Source organism: Papaver somniferum, chromosome 9 (genome assembly GCF_003573695.1).
Source record: "Papaver somniferum cultivar HN1 chromosome 9, ASM357369v1, whole genome shotgun sequence".
NCBI lineage: Eukaryota > Viridiplantae > Streptophyta > Magnoliopsida > Ranunculales > Papaveraceae > Papaver > Papaver somniferum.
The window spans coordinates 118,729,813-118,745,712 of NC_039366.1; positions in this window are offsets into that span (position 1 = coordinate 118,729,813).

Consider the following 15,900-nt stretch of genomic DNA (forward strand, 5'->3'; position numbering starts at 1 on the left):
ACGCCCGTTGACCTCCTCAGCAGCGTCCCGAGCGGTCTTCAAATCCTTGGTAGCTCGACCCACGTCCACCAATAGCTGGTCATATGCTTCCTTTTTAGCATTGACAACATCGAGTAGCTGCTTGTATTCCCACTCCAACTCCTCAATCTCGGGAGGTAACGTGGTCCGCGCGTTTTGGCTCGCCTTCGCCAGGTCCAATAGATCCTTCAGCCATTGAACGGGGAATCTAAGAACAGGAGATGTTTGGATGGTAGCGTCCCACTTCCTCAAGGTGACTGGATCAACTGGAGTTTCCTCCGCCAGGGAGAGACCCTCTGCTATGACGAGCAGATCCTCATTAGCCACGACCAAAGAATTGATAGGCATTTCCTCATGAACACACATGTGGCCAAACTTCTCCACTATGGGCCGATAGGTGTCCGCTTTAGACGAAGGGACCCAAAACCCATGTACCAACTCATAGATGTTATCCACAACAGCCTCCACCGCGGAAATAACACGAGGATATCAGAATTGAGGATCCTCTGGAGTAGCCATTAGCTCAACATCACCATTCACGCTACAAGAAACCTTAAGGGTCGGCTTGGAAGGTTTCTGTCGCTTGTCATTGGCACTCCTGGACCCGCTGCCTTTGACCTGTTGGTTCGAACCGCTCCCCTTACCATGAGCACCATCTCGTTTTCCCATATTCTAAAAAAAAAGGAGAGATAGAGGGAGAAAGATGGCCATAATCAAACTATTCTAACACATCAAGTAAATGAAACTCAAAATACATAATATATACCAGATCGGGAGAAGGGAGAGGATCAGTGGGAGAATGAACGGATCGGTGAGAAGAAGAAGAAGAACTTGACACAGCCGGCTCCGAATGATCTAATGAGAGATGAAAGCAAAAGAAAAGGGGGAAATAAAATAATTTTATCAGAAGAGTGTAATAAATGAAGATGTATATATAGATCACCAAATGCATTTAGTAATCACAACAGAAATATTTCCACTGGCATGTGTCGGTATTTGAAACTTAACAAATGAGAATATAGTACACTCACGGGATTTAGAAGGGGAAGAACTCTGATTCTGGGCGCTACCTTTAAGACCACTTCCCTCTTGGGAATAGTCATGCACAGAATGATCCGACTCAGACTCGTCATCTTCACCTAACATATCGGAAGAAGTATGAAGAGGATGATTGGGATCTTTAACTGGCTGCACAATCAAAGGATGAGTGGATTGAAGAATCATACGAGGAGATAGAATTTCAGGACCACTCTGACTAACGGATCGACCAAGTTTGCGTTCCACGTGCTCGATGAAGGTAATCGTGGACGATGACCCCATTTTTGGAGCCTGCGGGGAAAACGGAGGGGAAACATTAGCAGTGCGGATAGAAGGTAACCGCGGAACAGGTAGCACGCCAACATCTCGCTTCATCTTCTTAGCTAGCCGATCATCCCTCCACTCATTGAGGGGTAGGTTAATGTACTCTTCAAAGAAGAGTCCCCTAGGCTTGCATCCGATAGGCGGTTCTAAAAGAATATGGCAAAATAAAGAAGCTAAGCGTAGAAGCTGATTGAAAATAACAGAGAAAGAAAGGGAAGATACCTTAGCAGGAGGAGACGCGGTCGAAGGAATATTCAAGGGCTTTGTTGGTTGAACACGCCTTCTTTTCTTGGAGCCAGATGGAGGTAAAGCACTACCCTTCCCATCCTCTTGAGAAGGTTAGTCACCCGGAAGAGGATCCCAGCTGGTAACCAACGGACGAAGAGGACGACCCTTGTTGCTGGAAGATAGCTTATACTTCTTGGCGGTCTCGGCATTCAACTTCACACGACCTGATACGTGCATCTCTCGGAAATCCTCCTTGGTTAAAGCTAGAGGAGTGTATGGCTCCTAGATAAGCAGGTTCAGTATATTTCGGTTAGCACTATTTGGATACCCAAGCCACTCATTGGTGACGCTAACATGTCGACGGGACTGAGGTTGATAGAAGTCAAAATAGCATTGACGATCGCTGATCCGAAGACCGCTCTTAAAAACAAAGCGATTGAAACTCTTCCGAGTTTCCCTATCCTCTTCCACCGAGGAGGTAAGAGGAGGATCATAAGGCACTCCCTGATCAAAGCTTAGCTACCGAGCCACACGATTAGTTTTGTATGACTCGGAGGAAAACCTCCCACCATAGAAACCAAGAAGACATCCGATAATGTAGAAACAATGATATCAAAATCATCAGCGGAAGGCGTCTCTGCAGAAGTCATCATTGTTTGAGACTGAATAACAAAGTTGTAACGAAGAGAACCAGTAAGACCATCTTGATAGGTAACAAGGTTGAAATCAGCACCATTATCCATGTAATCCTTGAGCTTTTCCTTGGGCATGAAACCCTTCTTATGGTAAAGACCATCCGGGGGTGGGACTCGGGAACCTTCATAAGACGCTTAGAACCATCCTCTTGGACGACCTCCTCTTGACGTGAGAGAGCGAGAGGATTCAGATGTGAAGGCATGTATTTAGGAAAGCGCTCCCAAGCCCATGCTTGAATTAAATTGACAGGGAGGAAAGTCTCCACTTCATGGGATCCTTCCACACGACGAATGTCACGCACCAGCAAATCCAAATGATGATAGAGACCGCCCAAGAACATAGGAGCGAGCGGAAATGCCACGCCACAGGACATTAATACAGCTATAGGGATAAGCTTATTCTTAATAGTGTCGCGAGAACTGTGCTCGAATATGTCATGACATAGCCAAAAAATAAGAAAAGCTGCTAGCTCCGCTCTGTCCGTTTCCCCAAGGAAGACCCTTTCGAGGGCCTGAAAGCAAGGGAGCCCAATACTTAATCCAGCAAGATAAAGAGGCTCGACGTTGCCCGGACTTGGGTTTCTGGTCGCTTTTCACCTCCTTCACGTCGTCGGACTCTTCAACAGTAGATGGTTTTGGTCAAGCAGCTTTTATGGCTGATGCCATAAACTTTGAATAGGGTGAAACATTAGCGGGAGAATCACGAGAAGCAGACGCAGTAGCTTGACCCTTCCCCTTATCCACCGGTCCTTCTACCTTGCTCGGAGCCTCAGCCTTGATCTCTTCTAGTAGTTGGTACGTCATGGAATTCGCTTTAGCCTTAAATAAGCGATCACGAAGTTCCCTATCACTCTTGTTCAGAGACTTATTAAGGCAGCAGCTATCGAAAACCGTATCCCCATGAACGGGTAAGACAGTAAGTGCCACTACATCCTCTAAGATGGGGTCGCCTCGCCCCAAGAAAACAGAAATGTGTGTGGATTGATCCCTCAACGCGCACATAAACGAGTTATACTGTCGTGGTCCTGCTGGATACACCTAAACCTTGAAGCTTCTAAAGCTGCTTTTATACCTAAAGAACGAATAATCCTCGCGTTCTCCGGGTTGGAACAAATGTAATATGTCCATGTCTCCCAGTCAGCATGAGACTCAGAGGATGAACGCAGATTGATCGAAGGGAAAACATAATCACCCCGATGAACCGCCAGACGAGGCATATCTTCAAAGGAATGAATAATAGGGGACTCCGCTTGGGGACGGATAAGCTAGCCTTCGGATCCGGACGGAGAAAAAGGATGAGGATTTAGCATGCGCGCGACCCAGATATCGTCAGCCGGGAAAAGAACAATATCATCGTCTGCAGCGGGTGGTCGTATCTTAACCTTAAGTAGGGGACTATTCCTAAATTCTTCAAGTGTGTACGACTCTGGCCTAGGAGGCGAGTCGTGGATGGGTGATTCATTAGACATGATGAGCAAAAGAGAGAATGAGGAGAGAGAAAAAGGGATGGTGAAAAATGAGGATTCAAGAGCGAGGTCCCCTCTATTAATAGGGAGGTAAAAGAAGGAGCAGTTAATAGACAGACCAGTAATCGTAGCATTCCAAGGGTCGTGAACTTAAAACCGCCAATAACTCCCAATTGTAATCGGTGTATCAACGTGTGACTGTTGACATGATCTTCGACCAGTCAAACATTCAAGGGACTAATGTTGATACATGGAAATAACCAATCATAGATATATGACCCCTTAGCCCATAAAGGGTTCCCTTTATGGGAGGATGAACTAAGGGACTAGGACTAACCCACTAAGGTGAGATAGTTCTAGTCCATCCAAGGTTGCATAAAGGTTGGCTGGGCTTTGGTCCAAGAAGAAAGCCCTTTAGGGTTTAGTATTAACTTAACTTAAGGAAAGGGAAATGGTAGTTTAGTAATATGTTAATATTATGGGCATTTATCCATAAGAGGGTCATTATAAAAGGAAAAGAAGGCACACTTCTTGAGATCATCATTAATTCTCTGTTACTTCCCATAAACCCTTCTTCTCCTTGGGAGTACTTTCTGTGATTAGGGCTAGTTCCTCCTTCCCACGTTTTACCCATCAACAGTTTCCAAAATAAGAATTATTTTCAAAAAATAAATTGGCCTTTGCGTATATTCCAATTAACAGCTGGAGAGCGGGTTGAGGATCACTTTGAAATTCAACGTGGTGTCCACTCAGATTAATCACCTACTAGCTAAGGCGCACACGCGATGCGAATGCCGTCTTTTTCTTCAAAACGTTTCATTTTACTATTTATTGCTACAAAAAATGCACCATCATACCTGATCTTGACACTCAACATATTATATGCTTCAGCACTGACAGTTGAAGATGGAAACATCAAAAAATTACATTTGTAGACCGTACTAATACTTGCAGAATGTATGAACAGTTTCCACAGCATGATATATTTCTTCCATTTTCATCCATGTTTTCTATGTCCCACCTCTAACTTCCATAAGGGAGCAGAAGTGGATATCAAACAGAATCGTAATTACCTCTTGTATCAAAGACCTGTAAGATATTCCCAGTAGTTGTGTACACTATATTATCTCTCGTTCCGTATGTTCGTAATTTTCATCGCACCTATTGGCACAATAACCGCAACCTGTGAAGTAATTTAAAGAGTGTACTAACGACTGGTCTTTAGGTATCTCTTTGATAATCAACTGACAATCCAAAATATCTCCCTGTTATGCATCTTGATGAAAAACATGGACAAACCTATTATGTTTACTCAAGATTTATGTTAACTGATTCAACACATCTCTATCCAACACATCGTTAACTTTTTCATCCTCCATTCAATATTAATCTGCAGGTATCGCGGTCAACAAGCTCCATGTGCACGAAAAATACTACCAATTTTATGGTAAAGTTGGTCTTCTATACAAAAAGTATACCCTCCTATTGTACCATCAACAATATCCTTGTCAAAGTAAACCCCCATTAAAATAAACAAAAAACACATATTGTAAGATCTAATGTGGTTTCTATAATGTTTCCTCTTTCTCCCAGATCATCATATAACACCATAAGTTCTGAAGATGGATCGATAAATGGTAGAATTATCTTTCCATCGCTAAAACATATTCTTTGATTCACGATAGGAAATCTTTGCTTGAAAATTTGGACATGTTTTTGAGGCGCAAAATATTACTTTACAAATCCAACTTGGTAAGTAAGCCCCGTTGCACTATTATGGAATGAAGATCTTCCTACAACACTTATACATCGGCAACCTCTTTATGCCATGGTATCATTTTCTTGAGCAGTTCCTATACATAAAAAAAAAAAAATCAAGTCATCATTGAAAAATCGGGCGTCTAACAACCACACCCAATGTTTCGCTTAGCAATCTGTATAGACTAACTCCAATATACTTTTTTAAGAGAATCAACTAGAAATTCAGACTCAATCTTAAGAAAAGTATATCAAAGAGTTATATCTCAATATCCCAATTCAATCCTCAATCAAACAAATAGGAATTTGCGAGCCCGATTGAATTTAAGAAATAACTTGGATGGTATCAAAACTAATATCCAAGTGTCAATCAATTTAATCAGCAACCAAAGGTTGGATTCACAATTGATTGAACTTACGCACAACCTGTGATATTTCTATTATATAAACAAATATAATACGGAAAAGAAATAACACAGACACCAAAAGTTTTGTTAACGAGGAAACCGCAAATGCAGAAAAACCCCGGGACCTAGTCCCAGATTTGAACACCACACTCTATTAAGCCGCTACAGATACTAGCCTACTCCAAGTTTACTTCGGTATGGAATCTAGTTGAGCCCCAACCAATCTCACAGTGATCAAGGTACAGTTGAACTCCTTACGTCTCTGAATCCTAGCAGGACTCTACGCACTTGATTCCCTTAGCTGATCTCACCCACAACTAAGAGTTGATACGACCCAAAGTCGAAGACTTGATAAATCAATCTGTCTCACACAGAAAAGTATATTAAATAGATAAATATGTCTCCCACAGATATACCTATGAGTTTTGTCCCATCGTTTGATAAATCAAGGTGAACAGGAACCAATTGATATACCAGACTTATATTACCGAAGAACAACCTAGAAATATCAATCACTACACAATAATCTTAATCGTATGGTAGCGAAACAAGATATTTTGGAATCACAAATGATGAGACGAAGATGTTTGTGACTACTTTTTATCTTGCCTATCGGAGATTAAAGCTGGAGCAAATCTTAAAGAAGATAGTATTCAATCACGATATAAAACAGCAAGATCAGAATACGCAACTCCAGAGAAAATAGTTGGGTCTGGCTTCACAATCCCAATGAAGTCTTCAAGTCGCTAACCTACAGGGTTTTGGAAAAACCTAAGGTTAAAGGAGAATCGACTCTAGTCGCAACTAGTATCACACAGGAGGTGTGAGGATTAAGTTTCCCAGTTTTTAGAGTCCTCCTTTATATAGTCTTCAAATAAGGGTCTGCAATCAATGTTACCTTGGTAACAAAGCATTCAATATTCACCGCCAGATGAAAACCTGATTAGACTCAAGCTAATATCTTTCAAATGTTAGATCGAACTTAGCTTGTTACACACAAATGAAAAGTGAGTTCATTTAGATATGAGTATCCGTACCTAAACGTGTGCACCTTTGTTGGCTCAAAAATAGTTAACCGAAGTTATCCATATGAACACTTTCATATCAACCATATTCATCTTAACGATAACTAGTTCAAATGAATCAAATGAAACTAGTTCTAGAGTTGTTCAATTGTTTATATTCTCATAGAAGTATATGAGACACAATTGAAGAAAAATCGATTTTGATTCACTCGAATCAATTCATGAACAATATTTCCACGGTTTGCAAAAGATTGCATTCCGTATTGTATAAATTGTATTAGTTCATGAACAAACCGATTTTAGAACATAACCCACTCAAGTATGCAAACGGGTACGCATACCTAGGTGGACGGACTAAGTTTGGGTTCGCCAGTATGCGAACGGGTATGCATACCACCAAACTCAGTAAATTACCGGAACTTGAACCTCACGTCAGTACGCTTACTGGTATGCGTACTTAGTTCCCGGGCATCTACTCAACCAATCGTACGCATAAGGGTATGCATACCATGGTTCCCGGACTTTGAATAACTTGCAACAGTTAGCATACAAGTACGCATATTGTTCTATATCCAATCATGGTTATTTGTTTAAACTCCCATTTCAATTATTGAAAGATTCTCGAAAGACGATAATAACTGTCTCACACAAACTATTAGCTTCAAAGCAATTTTCAAGTGATCGAATGATCAATACGAAGCATTCCGAGTCTACATCAAATGACTGTCTCACACAAATCATGTAAGATGTTACCAGGTGAATTTCACATGATCATATTTTAACTTCCGTAAAGAATATAAGATGAACTTGGTTAAAGTGAAATCTTACCAACACATATTTCGAGAAATATGTAAGCGAGTTAAATTCAACTCGAAATATCAAATGTGTATAATTGAAGTCTATATTGCTATAAGACTTTTGTCTTAAATAGGAGATAGAGTAGATATACTTTTGAGTGATAGATGAGTTCAAGTCTCCACATACCTTTTGTTGATGAAGTTCCACAATCTCCCCTCAGTAGTTCTCTGTCTTCAATCGATGAACGCCGTGAAGTCTAAAGATCAACTACACTTTTTATCCTAATCCGAGACTTAGCTATAAGTAGACTAGAAATCAAGACTTATAGTTTTGGAAACTAAACTTGATAACAAGCTTGAGATAGCAACGCTTGCGAATTCGACCGAGCAGTGCTCTAACAATCTCCCCCTTTGTCTATTTTAGTGACAAAACTATCAATACATATGTAATACAAAATAAATAAACTTTGTATCTCTCAATCCAAATGCTTGATTTCCTTGGTTCTTCAACATTACTCGAAATCTTCATCACTTCTAAGTACTCCAGTGATTCTGAATGTGTTCAACTCAACATCATAGTTGTTGAAGATCCATAGCTATAGCAATGAGAAAACAGTAACTCTCAATCATTGTTATGAAGTGTCATAGTATTATTACACGACATCAAAGTCCAATTGTATCACAACTTTGACAACAATACTATGGTGATATGTATCACTCCCCCTTAGTCAATACTTCATCTCACATGAAAATCACTCCCCCTTACATAATGATCCGTAAACCATATGTATTTGTAGTGTGAAATACACATTAATTCTCCCCTTTTTTATCAATATAAATTGGCAAAGGTACGAAAACTAGTGGGATCCTAATAAAATTTCCATAGAGATACTTCATGGCCAAAAGAGAACATATCAACTTTGTTTCGATGATTTCACATAGTCTAAACTAGTGCATTCATCAAGGAGTTTATAAAGATACAAGAAAATTCCTACAATATTCCACCGCCGCACTCCCCACAAATGTTTGGCAATTAAGCAAAAGTTCAATTAAGAACTCCCCCCCCCCCCCCCCATAAAATGTCATTCCTGAATGAACAACAAGAGCGACCTTACTTTCACAAGAAAAGAAGGATTTCTTTGGACATTAACAAATCACATGAAACATGAATTTGTATCTAAAATACCCAATTAAATTAACCACAAGAGAACCCATGATTAATTTAATCGTAAATGCTCAACATAAGAGAACTTATGGAGCTGCACAGTACTTACACAAAGATTGGATCAAGGATAGACAAATACTGCGGAATATTCAAAGATTCATTCTATTTTTCATCAATATTTTCAGAGACACATGTAATAGACTTAATCTTTGTAGACGAAAGTTCATCCTATCTTCATCAATATTTGCATAATGACAAAATAGGCTTAACTTTTGTTGTCAAAAGTTCTTTCTATCTTTTATCAATATTTGCATAAAGACATATGATAGACTTAACTTTTGAGCATATAGTGGGACAATCATAGTTCACGGACGCAAACACACATATCCCATAACAAGTTGTAATATATAAAACCATAAAGATTAATACTGCAAAATCATCTTCCAAATAAACCTTAGAATTTAAATAAATAAATCTAAAAACATTGCAAGATGAAAATCGTTGGAAATACCTATGTGTACTCATAATAATGGCTATTCCAAACCCTAGTTGTCCTTCTTAAAACACAAGAAAATTCTCATAAGAAGTTTCCTAGACATTAAGGCCTCTAAAAAATTCTTTATCGTCCCCGAACTCCTTGTCGTCAACAGCCATAGGAACAAAAGGTTCATGAAGAAAGGAGTCAATTCAAACAAATATTCTAGACTGATGCCGAACTAGGGCCTTCTGGATTTCGAGAGTCCTAAAAACAATAGCCTTTATTTCCTGAATCTCCTTTCGTGTTTCCTTCAACTCTTCAAGAACCCCAGAAACTTCTATAGATTAGAAGGAACAACTCTTGGTTTTCTCACATTCATCATTTTTCTTTTCAAAGTTGAAGGTACATGAGATTTATCTTTTTCCTTTATGATCGATGGATTAACAATCATATTAACATCTTTTCCATCAGAAGACATAATGCTTGGCTTCACCATACCAGTATGAGATTGTGAGAGGAATTCACAAATCAGACTCAACATGCAATCTTGTGATAAAAAGAGTTTTCAGAGAAGGAAAAGGAATGTAGGGTTATGAAACTTTTATACACTAAAAGGATTCACGTACACACAACTCACAACCTTAAAGAAGGCAGAATTGTCGATTTTAACTCTCTTTTATTGATCAAACAGAGTAAAGTCCTTTCAATATCGATTAGATATGAAAAGATGGAAGAATTCAAAATCGGTGAAGACAAGACCAAAAAGAAGAAACAAAACATGATTTTTTTTTTCTTTTCCTCAAGCCTGAAGTGTGCAAACCCTTGTCTCTTTTGAAACAGGCACATGAGACAAGATACACAACCAACATAATTAAATTGTGTTGGGGTAAACAATAATCTGTCCACCATAACCTTCTTGAATGGAATTCTTAGAACCATGTTTCACAGATTGTTTAGACCGTATTCTTTTCTCTAGCGGACTAATTTTTTTCTTTGGAAATTAACTTCTTCGGGGAAGAGATGAGATTACCTACCTCAGACGACTTCAGAACAAGTTTGAGATTGTTTGCTAATCAATTTAATCTTCGTTGAAGTTTGTTGACATATCTTATCTTATGTTTGTACTTGAAACATTTGGATATCTCATGACCCTTGAGAGTACAATAAGAACATGTTAAAATGGAGGATGGTTCAGACGTCATAGCTGCGCAGGCTGCTAGACAAATGGTAGAACCTGAAAAATTAGAACCAGAATTTCCAGTAGACAAAGAGAAATCCAATTTATCCTCCAAGGTGGTTGAAGTTTCTCCCGGAAGAATATCGAGATTGATGTACGTATTGCTACATTTGCCAAAATCAATATTTTCACAGAGGAGTGCAACACTTGATTTTTTCGTCTTCATTAGAATCATAGTGATCAGACATTTCATCAAGAGTTGCAGCAAGACCTTTGTTTCCAGTGTATTTTCTACAATTTGGATACTCATTTGAAAAATGACCAAAACCTTAACACTTGAAGCACTGTAGCATATCCTCGTCATCAGTATCGTCAGTATCCCTGTTTGTAGGGGGAACACGATTATGAGGTTTAACTGATGACTTAGGTTTATCTCTAGTGAATTGTTTACTTCTCTTCTAAATAAGATCTCTAAACTGTCTTGTGATCAAAGAGACTGACTTGTCAAGATCTTCATCTGATGAATCAATCTCAGAAGGATCATCTTCAGAGATGCCAACACTTTTACTTTTATCAAGTAATTTGGTGTTCTTTTGTGCTTTGAAAGCAATATCCTTTCCAGATTTGGATACATGCTCATGATCAAAGATTTTTAACTTCCCAACGAGAGTATTTCTGGAAAGCGCATCAAGGTTATTTCCTTCAACGATGGCATGTTTCTTAGAATCGTATCTAGATGGCAATGATCTGAGAATTTTCATCACAATGTCCTTTTCAGGAATAGTCTTACCCAACGTAAAAGATGCATTAACAATTTCAGACACTTGGTGATTAAACTCATCAAATGAATCTTCATCTGCCATACGAAGGTTTTCCCAATCAGAATTTAGGTTTTGAAGCCTAGCTTTTTTTTCACATGTATTCCCTTCAAATACGGTTTCTAAGATATCCCAAGCATCTTTAGATCGAGTGCACGTAGTCACATAGTGTTGAAGATCTGGGGTAATGGCATGGATGATCGCATTCAATCCATCAGAATTTTTCTTTGCATCAAGAATCTCGACAGCATCATAATCACCGATATCCTTTGGAACAGTTACATCGCCTACTGTAACAATCGGAGGAAAATAGTCATTAACAACATAAAACCATGATTGAAAATCACGCGCTTGAAGAAACACACGCATAACAATTTTCCACCATAGGTAATTCGAGTCATCGAAGACTGGCGGTACGTTTATAGAGATAACACTTCTGTCCATAGAGTCAGATCGCTACAAACACAGACGTATAAGGTCTTAAACGCGTTTGCCTGCTCTGATACCAATTGAAAAAACGGGGGTCTAACAACCACACCCAATATTTCACTACAATATGTATGGACTAACTCCAATATACTTTTAAGAGAATTAACTAGACAGTCAGACTCAATCTTAAGAAAAGTATATCAAAAAGTTATATCTCAATTTCTCAATTCAATCCGCAATCAAACAAATAGGAATTTGCGATCCCGATTGAATATAAGAAATAACTTGGACGGTATCAAAATCCAATATCCAAGTGTCAATCAATTTAATCAACAACCAAAGGTTGGATGCACAAATGATTGAACTTACGCACAACCTGTGATATTTCTATTATATAAACAAATATAATGCGGAAAAGAAATAACACAGACACCAGAAGTTTTGTTAACGAGGAAACCGTTAATGCAGAAAAACCCCGGACCTAGTCCAGATTTGAACACCACACTGTATTAAGCCGCTACATACACTAGCCTACTCCAAGTTAACTTCGGACTGGAATGTAGTTGAGCCCTAACCAATCTCACACTGATCAAGGCACAGTTGTGCTCCTTACGTCTCTGAATCCCAGCAAAACTCTACGCACTTGATTCCTTTAGCTGATCTCACCTACAACAAAGAGTTGATACGACCCAAAGTCGAAGAATTGATAAAACCAATCTGTCTCACACAGAAAAGTCTATTGAATAGATAAATCTGTCTCCCACAGATATACCTATGAGTTTTGTCCCGTCTTTTGATAAATCAAGGTGAAGAGGAGCCAATTGATATACCAGACTTATATTCCGGAAGAACAACCTAGAAATATCAAATACCACACAATAATTTTAATCGTATGGTAGCGAAACAAGATATTGTGGAATCACAAACGATGAGACGAAGATGTTTGTGACTAATTTTTATCTTGCCTATTGGAGATAAATCTCGAGCAAATATTAGAGAAGATAGTACTCAATCACGATAGAAAACAACAAGATCAGAACGTACAACTACAGAGAAAATAGTTGGGTCTGGCTTCACAATCCCAATGAAGTCGTTAACCTACAGGGTTTTGGAAAAACCTAAGGTTAAAGGAGCATCGACTCTAGTAGAAAATAGTATCACACAGGAGGTGCGGGGATTAGGTTTCCCATTTGCTAGAGTTCTCCTTTATATAATCTTCAAATCAGGTTTTGCAATCAATGTTACCTTGGTAACAAAGCATTCAATATTCACTGTTAGATGAAAACCTGATTAGACTCAAGCTAATATCTTTCAACCGTACCTAAACGTGTGCACCTTTGTTGGCTCAACAATACTTAACCGAAATTAGCCATATGAACATTTTCATATCAACCATATTCATCTTAACCCTAACTAGTTCAAATGACTCAAATGAAACTAGTTCTAGAGTTGTTCAATTGTTTATATTCTCATAGAAGTATACAAGACACAATTGAAGCAAAATCGATTTTGATTCACTCGAATCAATTCATGAACATTATAGCCACAGTCTGCAAGAGATTGTATTCCTTATTATATAAGTGTATTAGTTCATGAACAAACCGATTTTAGAACATAACCCACTCAAGTATGCAAACATGTACGCATACCTAGGTGGTCGGACTAAGTTTGGGTTCGCAGTATGCGAACGGGTACGCATACCACCAAAATCAGTAAAGTACCAGAACTTGAACCTCACGCCAGTACGCGTACCGGTATGCGTACTTAGTTCCCGGACATCTACTCAACCAATCAGTACGCATACGGTTATGCATACCATGGTTCCCGGACTTTGAATAACTTGTAACAGTTATCATACAAGTACGCATACTGTTCTATATCCAATCATGGTTATTTGTTATAAACCCCAATTTCAATCATTGAAACATTCTCGGAAGACGACAATAGCTGTCTCACACAAACTATTAGCTTCAAAGCAATTTTCAAGTGATCGAATGATCAATACGAAACATCCCGAGTCTACATCAAATGACTGTCTCACACAAATCATGTAAGATTTTCACATGATCATCTTTTGACTTCCGACAAGAATATAAGATGAACTTGGTTAAAGCGAAATCTTACCAACACATATTTCAAGAAATATATAAGCGAGTTAAACTCAGCTCGAAATATCAAATGTGTATAATTGAAGTTTATATAGCTATACGACTTTTGTCTCAAATAAGAGATAGAGTAGATATACTTTTGAGTGATAGATGAGTTCAAGGCTCCACATACCTTTTGTTGATGAAGTTCCACAAGCTCCCCTTAGTAGTTCTTCGTCTTCAATCGATGAACGACGTGAAGTCTAAATCTCAACTACGCTTTCTATCTTAATCCGAGACTTAGCTATAAGTAGACTAGAAATCAAGACTTATAGTTTTGTCAACTAAACTTGACAACAAGCTTGAGATAGCAACGCTTGCGAGTTCGATCGAGCGGTGCTCTAACAATCATAATTAACCAAAAAGGGAAAACAACAAAAACAATCCATTTAAAATACTGTAAACATCCAAATTTAAGAAAATGAAAGAACCTTACGTACCGCATTCCTTGTATTTACTTTTTGTTGGACTTTCTCACTGATTATTTGGTTTCCACGAAGTGTTGTTTTAATTTGTGCTTGCAAAGGTTGTTTACCTTTTGCAAGCTAGCTAAGTCGGGACTTCAACAAGGGATTACGTTGGAAACTAATATTGAACTTTATTGTAGAGCCAATTAAAATTCCTTTCAACTTACTGCATATGCAATAACAAGAGACAAACAATAAATTGAACATCAAACATCTATATATAGAAGGTTCAATGCATTCCATAATTTTCTATATCCCCATAATATTTTGGTAATCCAATTGGTTCAAATCAAACTCATTGAGATGGCGTGTTTGCAGTTAAAATTGATGCAAGCATTTGTTTTATCACCATTTGTTAGTCTATTCCTAAAATACCCTCTAACGACAGTAAATCAGGTCTTAAGTTTTTCTGAAGCTTTATCTGAATACTGACTACTTTAATTGTATATGAAATTTTAAGTCAATTTCTTGCTTTAGTATTTGCTTTAGATAGACCAACCAGCAATCCCATTATATATTTTCATCCTAGGAAAAGTACCTAACAGTTTAGAATTCAGAGTGAAGATACAGGATATGAATTACTTGAAATTGTGGGAACACCTTCTGTTAATGGTATATCTCCCTTCATTCTGGAAGTAATTTTTTATATATACGAAAATGCTATTAAAATTCAACTATTTTAAAGTATTTGTACGATAATACATATGCCAGTTCGAGTGAGAATTTATACTGATGTCCCTGATTAGGCTCTTTAAATTGTTTCTTGTTCATGTACTATTGCATTGATTTTTTCGAGGAACAACTAGTTTTTGAAAAAACTAGTCGTTGGGTCATTCTTTGCTATAAAATGACCCTTCTCCAACAAAGAATTTTTGCAAAAACTCTCAAAACTCTCAAATTGTTGTAATAAAAAAGAAAAAAAAAGGCTTCCCGATATACCACCGAAGAATATGTTGCAATCATAAGAGCGTCGCTCACAGTGAGAAAGCATGACGAAGATCAAGGCATTAACGTGGGAGAAAGTGATGATTCTCAATGGAACCACGTATTTATGGTCTTTGTTGCCATAAATGGTAATGAAAATGGAAGGTCAATGAGCCAAATATAGGAAAGGTTCGAGGAAATCTACCTAGAAATGGAAGTTTCAAGGGTGCAATTAGAACGGGTGAAGGCGATGAGTCCCGATATGTCTTTTTTCGATAGAGTGAGTATGTGCAATAGACTTTCATCAAGTAAGTTTTGAGTAATATACTAACTTCGTCTTGATTTGTTTTTTAGGAAGCCTGGGCACTTTACCGATAAAAACTTATTCGTTGCAAAGAATTTGAGCATGAGAAATGCTATTGGATCACGAAAGAGTTTGTTGAGATTTTCAACAAAGCTCGTTATTTAGTTGTAATACTTTATGTTTTATTTTTTCATTTGGGTATAACTATTGAATGTACGCGACTTAATTATGTAAT